Genomic DNA, 6,302 nt, shown 5'->3' with positions numbered 1-6,302 from the left:
ACCAAAAGTTCATAAATAATTGTACAGAGTTGTAACAAGAAGGAACATTAAACTTTAGATTAATCAAATTAGATTAATTGTAGCATTGAACTTCTGGCTTATGAAAAGACCTGTAATAATAATAATAATAATAATAACAAACTACATTTATACAGCAACATTTAGTATGTCAGTCCTCTTCACAAGGGGGGGGGGGTATATTCACAATCACCACCACCAATGTGTAATTCCCTCTTGGTGATGCATAAAAGTGATTTTGTACTAGAACCCCCACCACACATATTGGAGGTCAGGATGGAGTGGGGGCACATATGTCATTATTTTTCACCAGAAATAAAATAAATAAACCTTTGAATTTTTGGGAGGGAATTGTATGGATTACGCATTTCCAAATTTATGTCATTATAAAATTACATTATATTATACATTACATTCTATATAAAATGTGAAACTGCGATATAGTATAGTCAACACATGGCCCTGTCAGAGGGCCATTACCCACAACCCATCTCTTTCAACACGCCAAACAGAAATTGTGTAACATTAATTAAAGTCTTTGTTATAGCTTATCCATGCATCCAATCCACAAACCATGGTGTCAGGAACAATACTCCCAACGACAATGCCACTGAACTGGCTCACCTTTTGATTTATGTCAAAATGAGAATTAGAGCTAATTATATATGAGAAAATGTACTTTCTGACCAAAGCTGGCCTCTTCTTGGACACCCTTTTGAAGCAAGTTGTGCTGTCTCTGTACTGGTTTCTGGGAACATTTTGTGTGATGAATTTGAGTGGTAAAACCAGCCTGACCAGTAGAATATCTAGTATTTTTCATAAGAAAGAACTTGGTTTCATGTCCTGCAGTCAGATGATATGAATATGAACCACTGAGATGGTTGGTGGACAATTATAAATTGAAATAGATGGCCTCTTTTAGAAACGCATGTTTGCTCATTGTATGTGGCCAACTGACATGTTTGCAATGATAATGGATGATAAAAGTCACGCAGTTTACAAAGGGCCAGAGCCTTGCTCTGCTGAGATGACAGCCAGGGAAGAAAAAAAAAAACTTCATCTGAATCATGACTTGAAAATCCAGCACAACATTCAATCTGCTCTTTTTAACTTGGGAAGAATGCAACCAGCTGCCAACAAGCAGACAACCAGATGGGTTGTTTGGGTGGGAACAGAATTCCACTCTTGTCTTTGATGGAAACAGTTGATTGGTTGGAGGCCCTTTGCTGCAAATTCTTGTGATGCGGGATACGGAAAGAGGGTAAAAGGGTTTGCACATGTGCCAAGTCTATCTGGAAGAGCTGCAACTTCAGTTCTTAGATCTCTATTACATGGCTGTCACAAAGACTGCAGCCTTTCCTTGACTGAGTTACTAATTTAATGGATACATTTTCTATCAATTTTTCTATATTTTGCTTTCCTTTCTCAACATGATGAAGCACCAAATGAAAATATAAAAGCTGAAAAGTATTTTAAGATGTCTTACTTAAACACTGGGACAAAGTAAATTACAGTTTTATTGAACAGGGGCCTAGAATCTACTGAGAGTCAATTTTCTTTGCGTTGCTCTTTGTTTCTTTGTGTTGTCTGTTGATTAGTAGCAGGCTATAGTACAGCCCTGACTGCAGCCAAAATGGTCTGCCTGAAACCGATGTGTTTTTGTGGTCTGAATACAACAGCCAGTCAGAAGGGCCATACTGACAAGATATCGGGAAGCCAAAAAAGTGTGGCCAGAATATTTTTCTATTTGGAAAATAGGAAAATGAACTATGTATCCACAAATAATGCAACTAGTTTAAACATAGCTAGGCTACCTTTCAGGACCCGTGAATGTGAAACAAACAGCCTTTGCCATTAGGGAATACGGAATGAGTCCTCGTACTAGTACAGCGACCAATTTAACGATGGAGGGTAAGGGGAGTTTGTGAGAAAAGCACCGTGGCACTCATTCAAGATCTGCTTCTCCCCCCACAAAGTCTACTGCTGGAAATAAACACTGCTTTGTGCGGTGGTGGAATCCGGGTCGGGAACACAGGGCTCCATTAGGGAGAGAGTTCAGAGAGAGTGGGTTGCCCTGGCAACAACTGAACCTTTGGAGGAAGCAGAAAAAAAAAAACTTTTATCTGACGGCCCGCACGGAGACTAGACCAGAAACCGGACACGCATGAAACGAAACGTTCTAGACTTTCTGTAAAACTTATTTTTTGCGTCCATGAATTTAAAAAACGTGCTGTCACTAATGCACTCATCATTTAACTGAAGTGTAGGCCTGCTGATGAACTGGTTGACTCAAAGATAAGCAAGTTTTGGGAATTGCTCCCTCTGGTGCTTTGTAATGGAGGTGGTTCTATGTATCTTTTTCAGATGTTCAGATCCACCTATTACGATTGAAACCTTGAGGTAAACTTCACTCTATACTCAACCTTCAAATAAATCAATATGCTGTATCAGAAAGATATGGGCTGCATAAGTGGTACACGTGGTACATAAGTCGTACAGCCGGATTTTTTGGCCCTGTGAAAAGATCTCACATTAGGCTCTACTGCCTCAGCTACCCCCCCCCCCCCCCCCCCCCCCAAACCATCGTTGCATTACTATAAAGCAGTATATACAGAACAGTGTTAGACTAAATACTGTAGAGGTGGCCAGCTAGACTGGTTAGCCCCTGAATCTTGTGTATAGTTGATGCATACATGTAACACTTCCTTGTGATGAACAGCTATTCTAGGACTGGGCTTAAGGATAGCCAGTAAGAGTCTGCTATGATTTGTGTCAGTGATTTGCATAAAAGGCAAATCCCATGTTTATGCTTGAAGCTTCATTTACTTTGCACGTTAATAAATGAGCGCAATGGCTCATAGAATTGATCCACCTGGTCTGTTCTTTGTTAAAATACTATTCTGCCAGGGCAAACATTCTTATCTACTACATTCCTACAACAAAATTCCGAGATCTGCTAAAAATCAACATGATACCGAATTGAGGTGTAAAAATGGATAAGCAAAGTTGTTTTTACAAATACACGGTTGTTGTTGCTGTCACTGCTGTGAATAACAATAACAGAGTGCTGAGGCCATGCCAGCATTTTCACCAGGTCTTTGTCCTGTGCGTGCCATTCATTTACATCCCATTTGCACTTGGAGGGGGCGAGGGTGTTCAGGGGTGGTCTGCCCCCACATGTTGCTGTGTAAAGAGCACCAAATGTTGGGCCTCCAGGGTTTGAACCCGTGATCTGAACCGGTTGCCCTGGACTGGAGGGCTCCTTACCACAGTTGTTGCGGTCATGCTTCCGAGTGAAGTAGTCAGTGTTCACCCACAAATGGCAGCAAATACAGAAAGTGACCTCACTTGAAAGCAATGAATGGACACGAACACACATACACAAGCGTACACACACACACACACACACACATTCTGAAGGATAGACTTTCAGTGCACAAATGGTAAAATCAGTGCAGTGTGCACATTGTGGGAGCTACAGTTGTTCACTATATATATGAATGAGTATAATGTGACATGCTATATATGCTATATCCATTAAAACAAATACTGATTCTGTCATATTTTCATCCATATACATAATTTTCCATCCACTCATTTGGAAAGAAAACACATTTAGTTAAAGGCAAGGAGCAACAAAGAACACAGGACTGAAGAGTACAGAGAACATAGCATGATTGGATCTGTGTGGCTATATGCATTTCTGAATCAGCATTACCGTGGTGTGCTTTCATTCACCGCATCACAGCCTCCTTTGTACAGCAAGCAGGTGTAACTGGTGAACTGGAAGATTGTGATTACAAACCCAAGTGGCATCATTGTGGCTCTTTGGCACCTCCTAGTGAAAATTCAGCTATATAAAACTGTGCTTGCACAGAGTTAGTCAAAAGTTTGTCAAAAGCAACCTTGGTGCAATGTTGAGAGTTGGCCATTCATTCCACCACGGTTAATTTGCCTGGAATCGGGAATGAACCTCTTGCTGGTTTGTTCTTGAACTACTGAAGGGTCCCTGTCTCCTGACTCCTCTATGAAGCCAGGCTGGTTATCTGGTGCAATCTGGATGTCCCTGTTTGAAGAGGTCGGCTACTTTTGTAATGGAAGCACAGAATGTTCTCTAGCCAATTACCCTTTTGTTGTCTTTTGTTGAGAAGGAAAGCTGGCTGAATTATTCCCTACTCTGGGCAGCACCAGCAGACAAACTGAACCATAGCATGGAAGAGGTTACATAACTGTGACACAGACTCATGCGTTTCAAGGGAGGCACTGTCAGCAGGAGGACATGAGCAGTTCACTGGTGAAAATTGGGCCACTGTTCTAACACCAATTCCTTGAGCAATGAACTTAGAAAAAGTTCATTAAAGGATGAATCTGCTGCATTCATCATCTTCATTTGTGATTCTGTCACTCGGAGTCATACTACCCTGTTGTGCAGTATTGCTGTCTGAATGTTGGGCCACAGGGGCATATGGAATTCTCACACCCTAGGCCTATTTCTGTGATGAAAGAGTCATTTTCTTATCAGAGAAATATATTAATTTGTTTCAAACGAGTCTGACTCCACCTCCATGGTGGTGACCCCATGTACAATTAGTCAGAAATCTCTCTAAATGAGGGTGCTATTGAAGTCATGTGTGAATTTACAGCATTGATGAACTATTCATGAAAATAATCTAAACAATTAAACAATTCAGTATTCTGTGTTAATTGTATTTAAAAAGTTTTTGTATACTATATATAAAAACAAAACTGGCAGTTTGTGTGTGAATACACATTTTATTTTTCTTTTCTATATATATATATATATATATATATATATATATATATATATTAGGCAGTCCACCCTCATTTTTAAACTTATTTAGACAGGGGGAAGCAGAGAGGATTACAGATAGAAGTGAGATCAAGTTGAAGTTGATAGTTGGCTGTCCTGCAGACTGCACCACAGGGTCTCTCCACAAAGAATATTGTTTACGAACCATATAACAGTTGTGCGCTATAATAGTTTTTACACTTAAAGTTTAGCACACAGCACAAAGCCAGATTGAATACATGAACAGAGTCCTATATCTCTTCCTTGACATTACATTAAATTACATGACATAAAATTGAATTTCTTAGGCAAATGCTCTTATCCTGAGGGAATTACAAAATGAGTTGTATGAGTGCATGCAAATAGGTTAAAAAAGCAAACTACAGAAAAGGATAATTCGCACACACAGAGTCAGTAACAATGCTGCAAGAAGTGCTATCATCACCTGTAATATTTGTATGATTAACTAAACATAAATTTTAAACATATTAGGCTAGCCTTTATCTACTATTGAATGAGGTTTACAACTTTATAATCATACGGTAAAACAAGAGTAAAAATGCACAAAAAAATAAAATAAAATAAAAAAAAATAATGACAGGAAAACACAACAGACACATGACATTGACAAATAAATTTTAAAATGTTAAAAAGATCACTATTGATTAGATATCCCTGCCCCCCAAAAATAAATAATTTTAAAAATTCTGAATGCTGTTAACATTTTTCAACGTAGTATACTACAGCAAAGGGGTAGTTGAAAAAAGCTATATATCAGGCAGCTGGGTTTTATAAAAACACACATGCTTCATGTTTCGCAACAAATCCTCCCTCAGCACATACCCCCTGGCCCTTACGCTAGAGGCAACCCTTTCACAGGCTACTCTCCTGTGCCCCTCCCCCTGCCTGGGTCCCTCCCATCATTGGTCTGAGAGGCTGTGAAACCTCACTTTGTTTATCTGCAAACCCTGAAAGCAGCTGGCAGGGGAACCAGTCCTCTCACATTCTCCCCCTCTGGCCCACGGACAGGGCTGCCCGCTGATTGGTTTATCACCTCGGGAAAATTTGCCAACAACGTTAAGCCGATGGAAAAGATTTAGATGCCTTTGACAAGCATTTGTAAAACCTGCTCTATATTTTTGCATAGTTCAAATAGCACATTGATTGATTGTGCTTCACATATTTTTTGTAAATTATTTATGAATTATTTATGCACATTGAATAATTATTGAGAGGTAAGGTAACCTACTGTTTCTTTTTTAAGAACAGCCCTTGGCACCCTCTAAATGCTCCTTGGCCCCAAGCCAGACCAAGTACAGGAGCCACTACAAATCATAGCCAACTTGGTCAAGGTCATAGCCAAAAACATACATTCCTATTCAAATACTTAAAAAACCCTCTTCTGCTTTACAATGCATTTAAACCTTGTCCGTGAGAGATGTCCTTTGACTTCAATAAACATTTACAAACTCTC

This window comes from Anguilla anguilla, chromosome 6 (genome assembly GCF_013347855.1).
Source record: "Anguilla anguilla isolate fAngAng1 chromosome 6, fAngAng1.pri, whole genome shotgun sequence".
Taxonomy (NCBI): Eukaryota; Metazoa; Chordata; class Actinopteri; order Anguilliformes; family Anguillidae; genus Anguilla; species Anguilla anguilla.
This window is presented reverse-complemented; position numbering follows the sequence as displayed.